The sequence below is a fragment of the Equus quagga genome, chromosome 4, assembly GCF_021613505.1.
Source record: "Equus quagga isolate Etosha38 chromosome 4, UCLA_HA_Equagga_1.0, whole genome shotgun sequence".
Classification (NCBI taxonomy): domain Eukaryota; kingdom Metazoa; phylum Chordata; class Mammalia; order Perissodactyla; family Equidae; genus Equus; species Equus quagga.
In genome coordinates, this window is record NC_060270.1 from 68,495,305 (window position 1) to 68,516,537 (window position 21,233).

Genomic DNA, 21,233 nt, shown 5'->3' on the forward strand with positions numbered 1-21,233 from the left:
TCTTTTGTGAACATAATGCTATGAAACTAGAAATTAATTACAAGAAAAAAGCTGGGAAACAGACAAAGATGTGGAGACTAAACAAGAGGCTATTGAACAATCAATGGATCACTGAGGAAATTAAAGGAGAAATAAAAAAAAATATCTGGAGACAAATGAAAATGAAAACATACCATACCAACTCATATGGGATGCAGCAAAAACCATGTTAAGAGGGAAATTCATCACAATACAGGTTCACAGTAACAAACAAGAAAAATCCAAAATAAGCAATCTCAAACTATACCTAACTGAATTATAAAAAGAAGAACAAACAAAGCCCAAAGTCAGCAGAAGGAGAGAAATAATAAATATCAGAGCAGAAATAAATGCTATTGAATCAAAAAAAGACAGGAGAAAGTTCAATAAATCAAAGAGCTAGTTCTTTGTGAAAATAAACAAAATTGACAAGCCCCTAGCCAGGCTCACAAAGACAAAAAGATAAATACAAAGACAAAGACAAAAAGCTCTGATAAATAAAATTAGAAATTAAAGAGGAGAAATAACAACAGAAACCACAGAAATACAACAGATTATAAGAGAATACTATGAAAAGCTATATGTCAACAAAATGGACAATCGAGAGGAAATGAATAAATTCTTAGACTCTTACAATCTCCCAAAGCTGAATTAAGAAGAGTGAGAATAGACCAATCACAAGTAAAGAGATTGAAACAGTAATCAAAAGCATCCCAAAAAACAAAAGCCCAGGCCCAAAAGGTTTCCCTGGAGAATTCTACCAAACTTTCAGAAAGGATATAATACCTACCCTTCTCAAGCTATTCCAAAGAATTAGGGAAGATGGAATGCTTCTTAACACATTCTACGAGGCTAACATCGCTCTGATGCCAAAACCTGATGAGGACAACACAAAAAAGAGAAAACTACAGGCCAATATTGCTGATGAACATAGATGCAAAAATCCTCAACAAAATATTGGCAACCTGAATCAGCAATACATCAAAAAGATCATGCATCATGATCACATGGGATTCATACCAGGGACACAGGGATGGTTCAACATCCAAAAATCAATGAAAATGATACACCACATTAACAAAATGAGGAATAAAAAAACACATGATCGGGGCTGGCCCCGTGGCCGAGTGGTTAAGTTCGGGCGCTCCGCTGCAAGCGGCCCAGTGTTTCGTTGGTTCGAATCCTGGGCGTGGACATGGCACTGCTCGTCAGACCACGCTGAGGCAGCGTCCCGCATGCCACAACTAGAAGGACCCACAACGAAGAATATACAACTATGTACTGGGGGGCTTTGGGGAGAAAAAGGAAAAAATAAAATCTTTAAAAAAAAAAAAAAAAAAACACATGATCATTTCAACAGGTCCAGGGAAAACATTTGACAAGATCCAACAGCCATTTATGATAAAAACTCTTAATAAAATGCGTATAGAAGGAAATTACCTCAACATAATAAAGGCCATATATGACAAATCCATAGGCAACATCACACTCAATAGGAAAAAACTTAAATCCATCCCTCTGAGAACAGGAACAAAACAAGGATGCCTACTATCACCACTCTTATTCAACATAGTACTGGATGTTTTGGCTAGAGCAATTAGGCGAGAGAAAAGAATAAAAGGAATCCAAATAGGGAATGAAGAAGTGAAACTCTCGCTGTTTGCAGATGACATGATCTTACATATAGAAAACCCTGAAGAATCCATCAGAAAACTATTAGAAATAATTAACAACTACAGTAAAGGTGCGGGGTACAAAATCAACCTACAAAAATCAGTTGCTTTTCTATACTCCAGTAATGAACTTACAGAAAGAGAACTTGAGAATACAATTCCATCTACAATCACAACGAAAAGCATAAAGCATCTACGAGTAAATTTAACCAGGGAAGTGAAGGACTCATACAATGAAAACTATATGATATTAGTGAAAGAAATGGATGATGACTTAAAGAGATGGAAAGAGATTCCATGCACATGGATTGGAAGAATAAACATAGTTAAAATGTCCATACTACCCAAAGCAATCTACAGATTGGATCAACCCCAGTCAGAATTTCAATGACATTCTTCACTGAAATAGAACAAAGAATCCTAAAACTCACATGGAACAACCAAAGACCCCTAATTGCTAAAGCAATACTGAGAAAAAGAACAAAGCTGAAGGCATCATAATCCCTTCTCCAAAATGTATTACAAAGCCATAGTGATCAAAACAGCATGGTACTAGTAGAAAAAGAGGCACACAGATCAATGGAACAGAACTGAAAGCCCAAGAATAAAACCACACATCTATGGACAGCTAATCTTTAACACAGGCAGCAAGAACATACAATGGATAAAAGATAATCTCTTCAATACATGGTGTTGGGAAAACTGCATAGCCACATACAAAAGAATTAAAGTAGACCATACACACACACAAAAAAAAACTCAAAATGGATCAAGGCTTGAAGATAAGTGCTGAAACATAAAAATCCTGGAAGATAATATAGGTAGTACACTCTTTGACATCAAACTTAAAAGGATCTTTTTGAATAATACGTCTTCTCAGACAAGAGAAACAAAAGACAAAATAAACAAGTAGGACTTCATCAGACTAAAGAGCTCTGCAACACAAAAGAAATGAGGATCAAAATCCCAAAACAACCCACCAATTGGGAGAAAGTATTTTAAAATCGTATATCTAAAAGGAGTTAATCTTCATAATATATAAGGAACTCGCACAACTGAACAACAAAAAAACAAACAGCTTGATCAAAAAATGGGCAGAGGAGGGGCTGGCCCCGTGGCCGAGTGGTTGAGTTCGTGCACTCCGCTGCAGGCAGCCCAGTGTTTCGTTAGTTCGAATCCTGGGCGCGGACATGGCACTGCTCATCAGACCACGCTGATGCAGCGTCCCACATGCCACAACTAGAAGAACCCACAACGAAGAATACACGACTATGTACCGGGGGGCTTTGGGGAGAAAAAGGAAAAAATAAAAAAAATCTAAAAAAAAAAAATGGGCAGAGGATATGAATAGACATTTTTCCAAAGAAGATATACAGATAGCCAATAAACACATGAAAAGATGTTCAACATCACTAACCATCAGGGAAATGCAAATCAATACTACACTAAGAAACCACCTGACACCTGTTAGAATGGCTATAGTCACTAAGATTAAAAATAACGTATGTTGGAGAGGATGTGGAGAAAAGGGAACCCTCATACACTGCTGGTAGGAATGCAAACTCTTGCAGCCACTATGGAAAACAGTATGGAGATTTCTCCAAAAACTAAAAATAGAAAGACCATATGACCCAGCTATCCCACTACTGGGTATCTACCCAAACAACTTGAAATCAACAATCCAAAGTAACATATGTACCCCTATGTTCATTGCAACACTATTAACAATAGCCAGGACATGGAAACAATCCAAGTGCCCAACAACCAATGATTGGATAAAGAAGGTGTGGCACATATATACAATTGAATACTACTCAGCTGTCAAAAAAGACAAAACCATCCCATTTGCAGCAGTATGGATGGATCTAAAGGGAATTATGCTAAGTGAAATAAGCCAGACTGAGAAAGACAAATACTGTATGACTTCACTCATATTTGGAATATAAACATGGACAAAGAAAACAGTTCAGTGGTTACCAGGAGAAGCAGGGGTGGGCACAGGGGGTGAACAGGAGCACTTATGTGGTGACAGACAAGAAATAAAGTACAAATGAAATTTCACAATGGTGTAAACTATTATGAACTCAATTAAAAAAAAAAAAAAAACCTGTGAAAGTTCCAGGAAAAAAAAAAAAAACAGGCAGGAGAACTGAATAGACATATTTCCAAAAAAAAATCCAGGTAACAGGTTCATGAAAAGAAGCTCAGCATCATTAATCTTCAGAGAAACGCAAATGAAAAATCACCTCACACCTGTTACAATGGCTACCATCAAGAAGACAAAAGTTAACTCTTGAGTATGATTTGGAGAAAAGGGAATCCTCGTGCACTGTTGGTGGGAATGTAAATTAGTATAGTTACTTTGGAAAACAGTATGGAGGTTCCTCAAAAAATTAAAACTAGAACTACCCTATGATCCAGGAATCCTGATTCTGGATATATATCCTAAGGATATTTGTACTGATATGTTTATTGCAGCATTATTCACAATAGCCAAGAAATGGAAACAGCCTGCCTCAATGAATAAATGAATGAAGATTTGAGGTATATATGTAAGTCTCAAATACGTGTGTGTGTGTGTGTGTATAGAATATTATTCAGCCATAAAAATGAGGAAATTCTGCCATTTGCAAACATGAGCAGACCTTAAGAGAATCATTCTAAGTGAGAAAAATCAGACAAACACGAATACTGTATGATATCACTTAGATGCAGAATCTAAAAAAAGAGAAACTTGTACACGCAGAGAGTAAAATAGTGGTTATCAGCAATTGGGGGTGGGGGAATTGGGGAGATGTTGATCAATGTGTAGTTGATAAATGTGTAGTTAGAAGAGGAATAAGTTCTAGTGATCTAATGCACAATATTGTGATTATAGTAAACAATACCATATTATATAATCAAATTCTACATCTATATGTAAATTATGTATCTATCTATAAATCTATCTGTCTGGTTACACACACGCATGCACATAAGCACACACATTTGTTTGTAAGATTTTGTCTAATGTCAGTCTCTTCACTACCCTGCAGTTTCCATGAGGAGGATTAGCTTTGTTGTTCAACAGAAGCCTGGCACAAAACCCAACTAATCTGAAGTTACCCACTATTAGCTCCACCCTTCCTTCCCTAGACAGGATATTTTTGAACAGGGACCTGAGACTTAGAGCATACAAATGAGCAGAAAGAATATTCAATGGAAAAAACATGTGGAGTAAATCTAGTGAGCTTTTAACATTCAATTATGTTTTTCCTGGCATCACTTTCCTGACGTCCTGTACCTTCCTGCTCTCCAAGTCTACAATGATGCCCTCCCTCACAACCTGCTCACACAAGCCCTTACTGCAGGATTTTCCTCCTCACAGCAAGTACCCCCTTCTTTTCTCTAATATACTCAAAGCTCATTTATTCTTGGTTTGATTTCCTTAGGCCCTTTTTAAATGCCTGGATAATGCAAAGAGCTTAATTCATACTTTGACAATAATGTTTGATAGTGATAAGCAATTATTCTTCTTCTTTAACACTTGAATCTTAACAATTATGTCAATGTTTTAAAATCAAAGAAAGGCCAAGAGTGACATTCAAAACATTAATCAATCTGTAGGGTAAAATAATTAGCATATAAATCAACATAATTTTAAAATCTATTTAAAAATTCTCCCACACTTTCCTATTAACAAATCAAGTAATATAAATTATAACTGTTTACCAAGCTTTTATAAGTTGTAGTGCCATTTGTTCATTAAATCATTCGAATAGTTTTTAAATCAGCTATTGATTTTTATAACTTTTTATTTGATGTAGCTTTAATTGGCTAATGAAGCTCCTGTATGAGCCATGATTTGAAAAAGAAACCAAGAGCAAGTCATCCCAATAGCTTCTCTATCATATGGATAGTAGGTGAAAGGAGACTAAGGGCAGCCTTGAGTGGAAGGAGAACCAGATGTCATCTCTCTCCTTTCTCAGGTGTCAGCTCTTCCCAGATCTGCCTAAACCTGTTCCGTCCTCTCACCACTTGCTGCCCTCCATTAACCATCATTCAGGAGAGTACTTTCTTGGTATTAGTCTCATACTGGCTGTCACCTGTGGTGTGCAGAAATCAGAGGAAAAGTAAAATAGGATGTAAGGAGGATGATAAAGGAGTGGGAGGTAGCCATGCCCATATCATCCAATTAGATTTCCCTTGTAGCTTGAGAGATGGCAACTGGATGTGACAGAGGAAACAGAGAGAGAGAGAGAGAAAATCATATATGATTTCTAGCTGCTAGGTTTCTGCATAAAGAGGACTCAACAGAACATTTCAAGTTGTTCACTTGCCTATATTTACATTCTTTGGATTGGATATTTTAACCTTGTCTCACTTATAATTATTCCAGGTAAGAAAGATCATTATATATTGACATTGGTGTTAAAGATATAACTAATGATTTCTGTGGAAAAATTAAAACTAGTGTTTAAATCACCCCCTAGGGATGATTGAGCTGTGGCATTAGGCATGATATTTCATCAAGATTACTTCTTGAATCACAATTTCATACTGAAAAGGCACTATTTGAAATGATAGCTATTAGACGTGTTCATTTGTAGGGAATAATTATTTTTTGATTCATTCCACTTTTAGTAAACAAGCTTTATAAAGTTTTGATCTTTGGAAAGCTACTTAATCTATTTGTGTTTTCTTTTCCTTATTCATAAAATGAAGATGATAATAGAGCCAATTTATTGTTGCAAAGAAAAATAGTAAAACAATGCCTCACCCATCGTAAGCAATCATTAATATTATTCATTTGGGGTGTCAGATATAAATATATTAGTAGGGTTTTTTTTAATCATCTGTTTTTTAATAGTGGCCACACACACTTTTTTGTTACAGACTTTTTTTCCCTTTATTCCACAATATGTTGAGTTGATATTAGTTTTAAATTTCTCAGACATGTGAGAGCAGCAGTATTTTTTTTTTCTGGAACATATACTGTTTTAAACTGAAAATTTTAGTGAGGTAATTATAGATTTTCATGCAGTTATAGTAAACAACACAGAGAGATCTTACATACCCTTTAAGCATCACCTGAATGGTAACATCATACAAAACACAGTAATCACAATACGTAATATTACAACCAGAATACTGATATTGATAAATCCATTCACTTTATTCAGAATTCCAAGTTTTGCTTGCACCCATTGCACACACACGTATGTGTCTATGCTTAGTTTTGCAGATTTTTATCACATCTGTAGGTTCATCCACTGGCACAGTCAACATATAAAACAGTTTTATCACCACAGCTTAATACTGGGGTACCACTCATCTGTTCTTTTTTTCTCTCTTTTCCAATTTTATAAGAATAGAACCATATAACATGTAACTTTTTTAATTGACTTAAAAAAAAGCTTAATTCCCTGGAGATTCATCTCAATTGATGTACATATCAATAATTCTTTTCCTTCTTTTTGCTAAGTAATATTCCATTGTATGGATGTATGACACTATTCATCCATTGAACGACAGCTAGGTGTTTCTAGTATTTGATTATTATGGATAAAACTGCCATGAGCATTCAAGCTTATGTATGAACATGAGTTTTCATTTCTGTGAGATAAATGCCCTAGTGGGTAATTTCCAGATCTTTTGATGACTACACGTATAGTTTGTGGAGGAACTGCTATACAGTTTTCCAGAGTGACTATACCACTTTACATTCCTACCAGCATTGTATGAATGGCATAGTTCTGAGGCATCCTTGCCAGCATTTGGTGGTGTCAGCATTTTTTTTCTTATTTTAGTCCTTTTGATAGTAGGTATGCAGTGGTAACTCATTCTGGTTTTAGTTTGCAGTTACCTGATGTCTAAACATCTTCTCGTGTGCTTATTTGCCATTTGTATCTCCTCTTCAGTGAAATGTCTGTTTATATCTTTTGTCCACTTTCTAATTGAATTGCTTGCTTTATTACTGTTGAGTTTTGAGAGCTCTTAATGTATTCTAGATGCTAATTCTTTGCCAGAAATGTGATTTGCAAATATTTAATTCCAGTCCATATTTGTCTTTTCAGCCTCTTCACATGAGCTTTTACATGACCAATGTTTTTTATTTGTTGTTTAATTTTGATGAGGTCCAGTTTACCAATATTTCCTTTTATGGGTAATGCTTCTGGTATCAAGTCCAAGAACTATTTGCCTGGCCCTGTGTTCTGAAAATTCCCTGCTATGTTTTTCTGTAAAAATATTATAGTTTTATATTTTGCATTTAAGTTCATGAGTCATTTGGGGTTTTGGTTGAGGGTTCATTTCCTTTTTTTGCCGATAGATTTCCAATTGTTCCATTTGCCAAAAGGCTATTTTCCCTCTGTTAAATTGCTTTTTCTCCTTTGTCAAATATCAGTCGAGCACATGTATATAAGTCTATTTCTGGGTCCTCTATTGTGTATAATTGATCTATGTCTCTCTTCTTCCTCCAATACCACAATATCCTGATTTTTATAACTGTATAGTAAAACTTAATATTAACTAGAGTGATTCTTCAAATTTTATTCTTCTTTGTCAAGATTATTTTAACTATTCTAGGATCTGTGCATTTCTATATAAATTTTAGAATAAGCTTGCCTGTATCCACAAAATCCCCTGCTGGGATTTTGATAAAAATGATTTTTAATGTATGCATCAATTTGTAGTGAATTGACATCTTTACTATACTGAATCTTCTAGTCTATGTACCTGGTATGCCTCTTCATTTATCTAGGTTTCCTTTGATTAGCATTTTGTTATAGTTGCCATACAAATTCTGTTTTTCTTGCTTAAAAGAATACCCGAACATTGCACTTTTTTTTTTAATTTTTATTTTTTAAGATGTACATCATATTTCGAATTCTGTATACATTACATCATGTTCACCACCCGAACACTAATTATAGTGCATCCCCTCATATGTGACCTTAATCACCCCTTTTGCCCTCCCCCCTCCCCCCTTCCCCAATGGTAACCACCAGTCCAATCTCCGATGCTATGTGTGTGTTTTTTTTTGTCGTTTTTATCTTCTACTTATGATTGAGATCATATGGTATTTGACTTTCTCCCTCTGACTTATTTCACTCAGCATAATACCCTCAAGGTCCATCCATGTTGTCACAATCAACAACAAAATAACCAACAACCCAATTAGAAAATGGGCAAAAGATCTGAACAGAGATTTCTCCAAAGAAGATATACAGATGGCCAACAGGCATCTGAAAAGATGCTCAACATCATTAGCTATCAGGGAAATGCAAATCAAAACTACAATGAGGTATCAGCTCACTTCGGTCAGAATGGCTATCATTAACAAGACACAAAACAGCAAATGCTGGAGAGGGTGTGGAGAGAAGGCAACATTGCACTTTTTAACAACTGTAAGTTATGTTATGTTTTTAATTTTGGTTTCTACACATTAAATATTTGTATTTAGAAATTGGATTGATTATTTTATGATTTTGCATGTTGATCCTATATGCTATACCCCAATATCTTGCTGAACTTATGTAGTACGTCTATACAATTTTTGTAGATTTCTTGGGATTTTCTATCTAAATAATCATGTTATGTCATCTGCAAATAGGGACAGTTGCATTTCTTTGTTTGAAAGTATACACTCTTTAAATTTATTTTTCTTGTTTTAATGCAGTGATTAGAACTTCTAGTGCTATGTTGAATAAAAGTGCTCACCATCTCTGTGTTTCTGAACATCATAGGGAAGTATTTATTCTTTTGCCCTAAATATATGATATTAAGTGTAGATTTTTTGTAGTTGTTTATCAAGTTGAGGAAGTCACCCTCTATTACTAGTTGGCTGAGATCTTTTCTAATATTTATCATGAATAAGGGTTGGAGTTTTATCAAACAGTTTTTTCTGCATCGATTAGTACATTCATATGTGTTTTATTTTTTAACCTGTTAATGTAGTGGATTATGCTTATTGATTTGTAAATTATGCTGAACCAGTCTTACATATTTGCAATACATGCCACTTGGTCATAGTAAATAATTTGTTTTTATGAGTTGTTGAATTTGATTTGCTAATATCTTATTGAGGATTTTTTTTCTTGTCTGAATTCATAATAGTTATTGGTCTGTAGTTTTCTTTTTTTGTGCTATCTTTGTCTGGTTTTGGTAATTGGATAACACAGGTATCATACAAAGAGATGAGATGTGTACATCAATTTATGCTTTCTGGAAGAGATTCTGTAAATTGATATCAATTCTTTTTAAAATATTTGGGAGAATTCTCTAAAGAAGCCATTTGATCTTGGAAATTTCTTTTGGAGGAAATTTTCAGATGTAAATTTAATTTCTTTAATGGTTATAGTGTTACACTGGTTATCTGTTTCATCCTGGCTTACTTTGGAGTCGTTGGTTTTGGAAGAATTTGTCCATCTTTTCTAAGTTGCCAAATTTATAAGCATGAGATTATATGTAACTTTCCCTTATTATATTTTTAATGAGTATAGGACTTCATGATATCCTCTATTTTATTCTTGATATTTATGATTTTTGTTTTCTCTCTTTTCATTTCTGCCATTCTTGCTAGACACTCATCACTTTTATTGACCTTTTTCAAAGCTGGGTTTTTTTTTGTTTCATTGATTTTCTCTATTTTTCCCAGTATTAAATTTCACTGGTTTCTGCTCTTATCTGTATTATTTCTTTTTTATCTTTGCTTTTGGTTTAATTTGTTCTCTTTCTCTAGTTTCTTAAGGTAGAAAATCATATTATTGATTTGAGACCTTTCCTCACTTCTAATTGAAGCATTTAGCGCCATAAATTTCCCTATAACATTCCTTTATCTACATCTCACATATTTTCTTATGTTGTATTTACATTTTCATTGAGTTCTAAGTGTTATTTTTTAATTTTTGTTTTATACTTCCTCTTTAAGGTATGAATTACTTTGAGTGTGTTTAATTTCCACATGTCTAGCAATATTCTTATTGTCTTCTGTTACTGATTTCTAGTTTGATTCCATTATGGTTAAAAAACATATTCTGAATAATTTCAATTTTTTTAAATTTGTTGAAGGTTCCTTTATGACCTAGGATATGGTCCATCTTGGTGAATGTCTCACGCACACTTGAAATTATTGTGTACTCTTTTGTTGTTGGTTGGAGTATTCCATACATGTTAATTACATCCTGTTCATTGATTGTGTTCAAATCTTCTATAGCTTTGCTCATTTTCTGTCTAGTAGCTCCATTAACTGCTGACAAGGGTGGTGTTGAAGTTCTCTATTATATTTGGTGATTTGTCTGTTTCTCCTATCAGCTTTACCAGTTTTTATATCATGCATTTTGTTGCATACATACTTAAGTTTGTCATGTATTGTTGGTGGGTTAATCTTTTATCATGATGCAATGATCTTCTTTAGTAATTTTCTTTGCTATAAAATCTACTTGCTGAGGTGCTAATATAGCTCCTCCTGTTTTTAAATAGTTTTTAATAATATTTACATGGTATATCTTTTCTCATCTTTTTATATTCAACCCATCTACATCATTGAAATTTAAATCGGTTCTTATAAGCTGCACACAGTTGAGTGATGTTGTTTTATCTGCTTTGCCTACCTGTCAGTCTCTGCCTTATGGTTGTTATATTTAAGATGTTTATATTTAAAGTAATTATACATTTGTTAGCACTTAAATCTGCCATTTTAACATTTTATTTCTATCAGTTTTTTGTTGTTACTGTTACTATGTTTTTCTTTTCTTGCCTTCCTATTTGTTTGTTCCTTTGTTTTTTTAGATCTCATTGATTTTTTTTTGGTGTTTTCCATGTATCTCTATGTTTAGTTTTTGTAGTGGTTGCTCTGGGTTTTAGAATGTAGATATATGACATTACAGTATTGGTATAGATGTTTGACCACTTTGTGGGAAGTATGGAAACTTCATTTCTATTCATAACTCTTACTCTCCCACTTTCAGTATCATTGTCTTAAGTATCAGGTGGTATTACAATTTTTGTTTCAGTCCTCAAACACTATACATAAAACTCCTAAGGAACAGTGTATTATGTTTACTCCTGTTTTTGCACTTTCTGTTGTTCTCCCTTCATTTTTTATGTTTCCTTTATCATTTATTTTTGGTTTGAATTTCTTTTAGCTAATCTTTAAGGAAAGTTCTGCTAAAGAAGTTTTAAAAAAATTTCCTTTGTCTTAGAATATTTTAATTTCCCTTTCATTTCTGAAGTATATTTTCAATGGATGTTGAATTCATGGGTAATAGCACTTTTCTCTCAGCACTTGAAAATATTGTGTCAGATCGTCTGGCCTCCTGGATTTAGATGGGAAATACTTTGTCATTTGAATGGGTGTTCTTTTATTAAAATGTGCCATTTCTCTCTGACTGCTTTGAAAATTTTTTCTTTACCTTTAGTATTCAAGAGTTTAATTATGTTGTACCCTGGCAGGGCTTTTATTGTGATTTTTTCTGTTTAGGGTGCATTCAACATCTTGCATCTATAAGTATTGCCAAATTTGGGAAATTTTTAGTTATGATTTCCTCAAATAATCTTTCAAGCTCATGCTCATTCTATTCGCCTTCTGGTCCCCTGATAATATAAATATTGGCTCTATTTTTTTTTTAGTTTATTTTCGTTTGGTTTTTCAGACTCTGTGAATTCTGTTGTCCCTTCTGAAGCTCACTGTGTGTATCCTGTTATATTCAATCTACTATTGAGCACATCCAGTGAGTTTTTATTTACAATATTTTTCAGTTCTATAATTTCAATTTATTTCCTTTTTATAAATTCCATTGCTTTATTAATTTTTTATATTCTCTCACTTGTTGATACATAATTTGTAATTAATTGTTGAAAATAAAACCTTTTCAATGGCTGCTTTCAGTTCCTTGTCAGGTAATTCCAACATCTGATTCATTTGAATCTTGGCCTTAGTGGATTTTTTCTCGTTAAAGTTGTGATTTTCTTGGTTCTTGGTATTCTGGGTGATTTTCAATTGTATTCTGGACATTTTGGCTATTAAGTCCTAACACATTTTTGAATAAAATAGTTTCTATCTTTTTAAGGAGATTTCATTTTCCTCTTATTTTTCTAAGAAGAAAGATGTAATCCTACAATTTGAATTTAATGTGCCCACTGAGGTACAAAGAGAATAGATATAAGAGCCTCTTTTGGTTCAGCAACACTTAGAATTTCTTTAGGTTTTATTTGAAATTTTTATTATCACAATATAAAAGTTCAAAATAATGATGCTTTAATATGTTTCATTGCATGGAAATGTTTCCAAAGTGCTTTTGCAGTGTTTGATACTCTTTCAAAAATTCTTTTTATAAGAATATCCATTGTATACTGGTAATATTCATCCTTAAATACTTACTGTCTATCCTTATAATGAATTAGCTAAAATATTTTAAAGCATCATTCCTCTGAACTGAGTCTGAGGAAATCATGGTTTGGGGATTGCTTGGGAGTCTCCATTGGAGGCTAATTAGATTGTTTGAGGTGTTATAACATAATTTGGAAGATCTGATACAATAATATAGACTGGGTTTCCTAAATCTGTCCATAGAAATCACAAGGGAGATAAGCTAAGGTTTTCCATCTTCTCTAAGGTGTCTAGATCAAAATTGAAACTTAGATTTGAATGAGGCATTTTGCAATTTACCAAGATCATTAATTCTTTTCTCTCAAAGCCGTATGGTATGTTTGCTGTTGGGTTATGTGAAGACTTGATAATAAGCATGAACAAATTTTCCACTCCAAGGATTTCTTCCTTTCTCCAGAAACAATATAGATGGTACAGAACAAAATTTAAAAATAGCAATTTTTCCTTTTGCTTTTCTATAGCATATTGTCATTTGTCATTAGGAGTATCTTTTCTCACATAATTTAAGGTTATAGTCTTCAGTTTTATCCTAATTGGCAAAGAAAGAAAAACTTCTTAGATTCCAAATTAACGATGTCTTTAAATAGCCTGTTTTTGTTTTCTTTTTCGTTTTTCTTAATATTGAAAAAGAAAAAATAGCTCATTTTCTTTACTTTTTTATGTAGACTGATATTACTCAATTTTATATTCTTTTCACATATATGTGAGTATGTGTATGTAGATGTACATAATTATGTATATATATAAGCATGCACATATATATGGAGTCATCATCAGTAAAATAGAACTGAGAAGAAAGATATGTCAGTACTAAAATTAAATTAGAACAAATGAAAGAAAGATGTCTTAATGACCAATATATCAGTCGTGGAAAGAAGGCTGAACAAAACTCACTTGTTTTTTTTACCCCAGCTTGGAATCTAGCTATTTTTGTAACACTGGGAAAATCACATTATTTCTCTAGATTTTAGTTTAGTTTGTGTGTGTGTGTGTGAGGAAGATTGGCCCTGAGCTAACATCTGTTACCAATCTTCCTCTTTTTGCTTAAGGAAGATAGTCCTTGAGCTAACACCTGTGGCAATCTTCCTCTATTTTGTGTGTGGGACATCACCACAGCATGGCTTGATGAGCAGTGTGTAGGTCTATGTCGGAGATCGAAACCTGCAAACCCCAAGCCACCAAAGCAGAGTGTGTAAACTTAACCACTAAGCCCTGGGCTATCCCCTAGACTTCAGTTTTATGTTCTGTAATATATTGGCCTAAATATCCAAAATTCCATATGTGTAGAATTTATGTTTGACTACTTATTGATGTGAAAAATTAGTTCCCAATAAAAACTACCTTACTCACAGCTGAGAGAATCATAAATATCTGAAATTGTTCGGTTTTGGGAGTTCTCAAGAGTAGACTATGTTTCTATGAGATGGCTTTATAGACCACTCAGCGGTGGATGTCGTATTGTTCTTAGACTCAACTGACACGATATTTTAAGAGTTCCTGCTGGTGATAACATTTGTACTGGGGACCAAAAAGTTCAAAGTTGTCAAGATGCTCCTGATGCCCCCTGGAACATGATATCTACAAATGTAGCTCCTATTTGGCTTGCTTTTCAGATCACCTTCCCTTTTCCATGGTTCCATTATTTAAAATGATAAAAATATTATTCACTGTTATTTCTACTATATTTAGATAAATAAACTGTGAAAGAGTTCTAACTTCTGTTCTGTTTTTAATCTTACAAAGATGTAAGAGAGATTACTATTCTGTCTTGTGAATTTGGGGTTCAAAAACATGTATAGGAGATAAGCCAGAAGACAATTTGAGTCATAGATCTATACTGTGTTCACAGTGGTCCACCTCTCTTCCTTCTCCACTTGCTTTACCACACTCTATGCCTGAATCCTGCTCTTGTAAGAAATGTGTATTTTTGAATTCTTCCTTTAGTTAGGAAGAAAGTCTTATAGGTGGCTCTGAATTTCTCCAAAGGTAAAAATGGCTAGACAGTCTTTGTAGTTTTTAGTATAATAATTATGCAGGATGGTTTCCAAGTTGGGACTGTCTCCTTAGGGCTCCCTACCTACTGTACATAAAATGAAAAGACCATATTGTTTTATTAGTAGTCATAGTAGGAGATTAAGAAGAGAAGATGAGTATGAATAAAATATTAATAACCATTAGTCACACTACCACCAGCATTCATTAAGTGTATATCATTAGGTATTCATGTGTCAGGTGCTCACTCTCTTTCTCTCTCTCTACAGATAGAGACAGAAAGATATCTATATCTCACAAACATATATAAAAATACCTACCTCAAAAATTTAACAATTAAAATTGACATTATATTAACACATGCATTAATATTGTGAATACATATATACAAAAAATTTCTGAGACAGGTGTTGTATCTCTCTGATAAGGGAAACAGGAACACCAAAAAAAGTAAAGACATCTTGTCTTTTTCTCTTGATGACAAGATGTCTCATGGACATGCATATTAATGTAATCATAAAGACCAATAAATAGCATGAAAATGGTCATGCCTTTTGTATTCTGAACTCTTGCAAGAACATTGCTTATAAACATAAAAGGAACCCTAGTTGATGAATGAGGCCACAATCCACTCATACCAAAAAATCTTCTCACTGTTACCATCACTCTAACAATCATCATTAAATGTAGTGTATTTTTGACTGAAGAGGTATTTTTAAATGGTAGAAAATATTAATAGAAGAATAATAGTTCATGATATATGAAAATTAGATGAAATTCAAATTTCAGTATCCATAAATGAAGTTTCATTGGAGCACAACTGCATCCCTTGGTTTTTATATTGTCTATGGCTGCTTTCTTGCAAAGATGGCAAAATTGGTTAGTTGTGGAAAAGATGATCTGGCCAACAAAGATAAAAATATTTATTATCCCCCCCATACAGTACAAGTTTACAAATCCCTTGAACCACACCATGCTGACTTTTCAGGATACCAGCTAGTAGACCACAGAACTTGATGATGAAGGCCATATTCAAACTAGGTCACATACGGCTCAGTAAATATGGAGTTAACTAGCTTTATTTTTCATACAGATTTTCTTTCAAGAAGTAGACATTACCATACAGTAGAGAATGCCTTAGTAATATTTAGTAATAGGCACGATATTTCTGCTCAGAGAGAATTAATTAATGCATGTGTTTAGAAATCACTAAGCAAACTGTAATTAACTAACAAAGCAATGAAATATTTATAAGAAACAAACAGAAAACAATAAACAATAAGTACATTAGAAAGTAAAAGTATTATACTAAACATTATTTAAAATCTTATCAAGATACATATTTAATTTTACAATTTACATGCTGGCTTGTTAATTTTATTTAATTGCATCATTTGCTATTTGGAGAGGAAGAAGTTATTTTCATTTGCTGAGTTAAACCTTTATGTAGAATTTGCAAATTGGGAAGCAATTTACATTTCATATTTTATTGAGTGCTATCATATTAAATATACACTACAAACAAAAATAAATACTCACAATTATAAATCTTGTGGAAGAAATACAACTTGATTTGTATTTATTATTTTTTACACAGCAGCCTATGAATAGCAGTGGAGCACTGCAAAAAGACAGTGCAGAATTCCACTCTACTGTATATAGGGTCACTAGGAGGCAGAATCTTTTGATGGCACTAACAACAAACACATCATTCCCCTTATGATAAATATGCAACATTTAAATATATACAAAATGTACCTGCAAACTAAAGACACACTTTTTCTTTTAAGCAAGAAGTGTGTTTTAAGAAAACACACAATGATATAAATATCAAATTAATGTTTCTCTCTCTAAAATGATAGAGTTAACTTTGCTTAAAACTTTTATTCTGGAATTCTTTTCTTTAATCTCTGGGCTATATTCTTTAAATAAATTACCAGATTGAATTTTTGAGGGAAAAAATATAGCAAATTGAATAAAAGGGTGACTCAAAGATGATAATACTAGGAGGTGACATCAGCATCATGGCCACGTGAGTTGTTCCCTTTGTCTCTCTTCTCTAAGTTACATCCAAATGGACATCCATTGACAGAGGATTCCCTGCACAGAACATCAGGACACCTGAGAGATCAAAGCAGCTATATATTTGAAGATAGGTGGAATGGACCCCTGTGAAACAGTGGAACTAGAGGTGTGGCTCTCTCCCTCTCCCTAGTAGCAGTGATCTAGGATGTAGTTCCTCATGCAGCAGTCAGAATGCCTGTGAGTGGAGGCATGGGCAGGCCTACCTGCACATGAATGCCTGCAAAGCAGACCAACCCATGCAATTGCCTAGTGAGAGGTGATGGCCCTGCCCATGAGAATGCAACCTGCCAAGCAGCAGCAGCACTGCCTGTGTGAACATGTGCTGCCAAGTGGCAAGGGCCTCACCCAAATGAATGTGGAGTGACCCAACTGGCACAACTATGAGCAGATGCAGCAGGAACAGAAATAAACAGCCTCTGCCTCCCCAGTGGTGGCAGGTAGTTCTGTGACCAGAAGCATCAGGAAACACAGCAGATCCAGTGACTTAGCTCCCAGTTCCAGCAATCCTGACAGCAGCTCCATCAGCAGTGGGTGCTGCATACAATTCCCCAGGTCCCCAGGCCCCTGCTAGTGACAATGGCACCCACGAACCCAGCACCCCTGGCAGAATGCAACAAGTACCATAAGACATTCCAGGAATGGCAGTGCATGTGGTGCACAAGACAGCAGTATATGAGCCTGCAGAGAACAAGTGGAGGAACAAAAGACCTGGCTGACCAGAAGCAAAGTAACCTAAGCCATATTGAAACAAGAAAATTTTATTACTACCACCAATGTGCCGGCAGAGTATCAATTCATCAAACACCATGAAGAACTACAGTAACACTGCAGAACAGAAGGAAAATGACAAATCTTCAGAAACCAAACCTGAAGTCACAGAAGTCTACAGTCTAATTGACAGAGAATTCAAAATAATTATAAAGAAACTCAATGGGTTACAAGAAAACTCAGAAAGACAGTTCAATGAGTTCAGGAATAAAATTAATGAAAAGAAAGAATACATCACCAAAGAGATTGAAGCTGTAAACAAAATGACAAACAGAAATTCTGGATATGGAGAATACAATTAATGTGATAAAAAATAATGTAGAAAGCATAAAAACTAGAGTAGACATTATGGAGGAGAGAATTAGTGATCTTGAAGATAGAAACCTAGAAATGCTACAGGTGGATGAAGAAAGAGAACTAAAATTTTAAAAATCTGAAGAAATTCTTCAAGAAATTTCCAACTCAATTAAAAGAGTTAACATAAGAATTGTATGTATCCTAGAGGGAGAAGTGAAGGAGAAAGGAGTAGAGAGATTGTTCAAAGAAATAATAGCTGAGAACTTCCTGAACTTGGGAAAGAACTGGATATATGAGTCCATGAAGTCAATATAACTCCTATTACATCAATGAAAAAAAACCTTCTCCAAGGCATATAATATTAAAAGTGTCAAAAAATGACAAAGAAAAGAATTAAGGGCAGCGAGGCAGAATAAAATAACCTACAAAGGAACCACTATCGGGCTTTCAGCAGATTTCTCAGTAGAAACCTTATAATCTAGGAGAGAATGGAATGATATATTCAAAATATTGAAGACTAAAACTATCAGCCAAGCATACTCTATCAAGCAAAATTATCCTTCAGATATGATGGATAAATAAAGCTTTCCTAAAGCAAGCACTGATGGCCTAGCAATTAAAGTGTGGCATGCTGTGCTTGGCGACCCAGGTTCAGTTCCAAGACATGGAACCACACCATTCATCTGTCAGTAATCATGCTTTGGTGGCTTATATAGAAGAACTTACAGTGAGAATATACAACTATGTATTCGGACTTTGAGGATGGGAAAAAAAGAGGAAGATTGGCAATTGATGTTAGTTCAGGACTGATCTTTCTCAGGAAAAACAACATCAAAAAAACTTTCCCAGAAAAACAAAAGCTGAGAGACTTCATTGCCACTAGACCTGCCTTACAAGAAATGAAGGGAGCCCTTCTACCTGAAACAAAAAGGCAAATGTTTACAAAATTTTGAAGAAGGAGATAAAGGAAAAATCAGAAAATTGCAGCTCTCTATCGGAATAGGTTAACAAAAAATTATAACACAAAAAATAAAGGGAAAGAAAGTATCAAAAATAATTATGAACACTTCAATTTGGTCACAAACCCACAACACAAAAAAGGATCACTAGTGACAACAAAGACATAGAAGGGGAAGAGAAAAGGGATTGAACCTACTTAGGCTAATGGAGATGGTGGGCTATCAAACAATAGACTATCTCATCTATTAGATATTTTATACAGACCTCATGGTTACCACAAAACAAAAAATCAGAGCCGAGTCAGAAAACATAAAAAAAGAGAAAACTGAGAAAAACCATTACAGAAACCCACCAAAGTGAAATGACAGTCAGAAATAAAAGGGAAAAGAAACAATGGAAACATAGATCAACTGTAAAATGGAAGATAGAATGGCATTACTAAGTCCTCATATATTAATAATCACTATAAATGTAAACGATTGAATTCACCAATCAAAAGGCATAGAGTGGCTGTGTGGATTGAAAAACAAGATGTAACAATATGCTGCCTCCAGGAAACACGTCTCAATTCCAAGCACAAATATAGGCTCAGAGTGAAGGAATGGAAGAGGATACTCCAAGTGAATGGCAAGCAAAAGAAAGTGGGTATAGACACGACTACATTAGAAAAGCAGACATCAAGATAAAAAAAAGATAATAAGAGCCAAAGGTGTGTATTACATAATGATAAAAGGAATATTCCACCAAGAAGACATAACATTTATTAATATATATGCACCTAGCACAGGAGCTCCAAAGTATGTAAAGCAACTATTAGCAGACATAAAGGGAGAAATTGACAGCAACAAAATAATAGTAGGTGACCTTAACACCCCATTTATGTCACTGAACAGATCATCCAGACAGAAAATCAACAGGAAATACTGGCCTTTCATGAAAACCTAGACCAGATGACCTCAATACATATACATAGAACATTCTAACCAAAAACAGCAGAATACACATTCTTCTCATGTGCACATGGAACATTCTCAAAGATAGACCATATGTTGGACAAAAAAGCAAGCCTCAATTTGAGCAGATTGCAATCATTTCAAGCATCTTTTCCCACCACAATGCTATGAAAGTGAAATAAACTACAAGAAAAAACTTGGAAAAGTCACAAAAAATGTGGGAAGTAAATAACATGCTACTGAACAACTATTTGGTCAATGAAGCAATCAATAGAGAAATAAAAAGATACCTAGAGGGGCTGGCCCTGTGGCTGAGTGGTTAAGTTCACACACTCTGCCTTTTGCGGCCCAGGGTTTCACTGGTTTGGATCCTGGGTGCGGACATGGCACTGCTCATCAGGCCCTGTTGAGGTGGCATCCCACATGCCACAACAAGAAGGACCCACAACTGAAAATATGCAATTACGTACTGGGGGTATTGGGGAGAAAAAGCAGGGAGAAAAAACCATGATTGGCAACTGTTGTTAGCTCAGGTGCCAATCTTTAAAAAAAAAATACCTAGAGACAAATGAAAATGAAAACGCAACATACCAAAACTTATAGGATGCAGGAAAAGTGGTACTAAGAGGGAAATATATAGCAATACAGGCCTACATTAACAAAAAAGAAAAATCTCAAATAAACAAGCTTATCCTATAAATAAAAGAACTAGAAAAAGAACAAACAAAGCCTGAAGTCAGTAGAAGGAAGGAAAAAATAAAAATCAGAGCAGAAATAAACAAAAGAGGGACTAAAAAAAACAGAAAAGATCAATGAAACTAAGAGCTGCTTCTTTGAGAAGATAAACAAAATTGAAAAACCCTCAGCCAGGCTCACTAACAAAAAAAGAGAGAAGACTCTAATAAATAAAATCAGAAAGGAAAGAAGAGAAATTACAACAGACACTACAGAGATACAAAGGTTTATAAGAGAATACTTTGAAAAGCTATATGCCAACAAACTGGATAACCTAGAAGAAATGGATAAATTCTTAGACTCATACAACCTCCCAAAACTGAATCAAGATGAAATAGAGAATCTGAATAGACCAATCACAAACAAAGAGATTGAAAAAGT